The sequence below is a fragment of the Cimex lectularius genome, unplaced genomic scaffold (assembly GCF_000648675.2).
Source record: "Cimex lectularius strain Harlan isolate CLEC.00 unplaced genomic scaffold, Clec_2.1 scaffold81, whole genome shotgun sequence".
Classification (NCBI taxonomy): domain Eukaryota; kingdom Metazoa; phylum Arthropoda; class Insecta; order Hemiptera; family Cimicidae; genus Cimex; species Cimex lectularius.
In genome coordinates this window covers 712545-713882 of record NW_019392692.1, presented here as the reverse complement: position 1 = coordinate 713882, position 1338 = coordinate 712545, and the positions used below count along the sequence as shown (strand labels likewise).

Sequence of the window (1338 nt, the reverse complement as noted above, 5' to 3'; positions counted from 1 at the left end):
CATCCCAGGTTTTAATGGAAGGCAGGAGGAGGCAAGGCCATTGGGAAGGGGGACAGCTTGGTGGGGATTGGTAAAGTAGGAGTGGAATCAACAGATGGTGTTGTTGGAGAACTTCTGTATGATGAAGCTGGGAATGATGAAGCCTTCCCATATCGACAGTTAGTATTGTGAAAATTCTGACTTCAATGACCGCGAGTTGTTATAATTAATAATTTGAACAGATTCATCCAAAACGTTCTGAAAAAGGTTGGCATTTGTTTCAGAGCTATATCAGCCTGTGAAGAAAGCAATGACTCCCCTGCAAAATAAAAAACTTCTATAACTCATTGTTGTTAGTTTTATACAACTAATTAAGGTCCTTATTTGAGATAAAAAGTCAATGGCACGAGCGGGATTCGAACCCACGATCTTCGGCTTGGTACGCCGGTGCTCTACCACTTGAGCTATCGTGACCTCGATCCACTCGGACACCAACTTCCCACCTCAACCACACCTTTGGGGGGGGGGATTCGGACCACACCATAGAATCCCCCCCCCCAAAGGTGTGGTTGAGGTGGGAAGTTGGTGTCCGAGTGGATCGAGGTCACGATAGCTCAAGTGGTAGAGCAACGACGTATCAAGCCGAAGATCGTGGGTTCGAATCCCGCTCGTGCCATTGACTTTTTATCTCAACTAAAAACCTTAATTAATTGTATGATGTTGATTGGTCACGCGGACCACGAAACTAGTGAATTTAAAAAGTTATTAGTTTTATTTATTCATTCTCTGTTTTTGTAAATATTACTTTTTTCAAATTCCGACCACACTTCGAGGAGCCAGAAAAAACAGGAAGAACATACAGAAAATTTACTTCCCTGCTAATAATGGTGTATTTTCCCTAAAGATGGGATGAGAGATATAAATCATGTTTAAATTGGTGTTCGAAACTTAAAACTGGTTAATACAATTCAGAACAGATTAATTTTGGTAAGAATAATTTGACTTAAACTCACCAGTATTATTCTGCTGGTAGAATATTTTATGTATGACAATTGTTGTTGAAAAGAAATTTTCACTAGTTGAACTATGGCAAAGCAATAAACGTTTTTCCGAATGGCAAGCTTTCGGAGCTGAGCAAAAAGAAAAGAACCGAGAGGTTCATCAAGGGTGACGTGGGACTTAATGAGAGACTGACGTGGACTGATTCACTGACGTCCTTTCTCGCCAATTTACCGCCTCCCTTTCTGGGGGCGAGTAATTAATTGTTTCCCGTCCTGAGACGGGAGTGGCAGCGGTGGTTGAAGATCAATCAGACCCAAGAGTGACGACGGATGAAATGGAAATGTGAAGAAAAGTCAA

The 1338-nt window shown here is 41.7% G+C and overlaps 1 non-coding gene across 1 annotated transcript; it reads right to left on the bottom strand.

Moving 5' to 3' along the window:
• Positions 1-380: 380 nt before the first annotated feature.
• Positions 381-453, bottom strand: Trnag-acc. The gene has a single exon. It is a non-coding gene; the product is annotated as a tRNA-Gly (tRNA).
• Positions 454-1338: the final 885 nt, after the last annotated feature.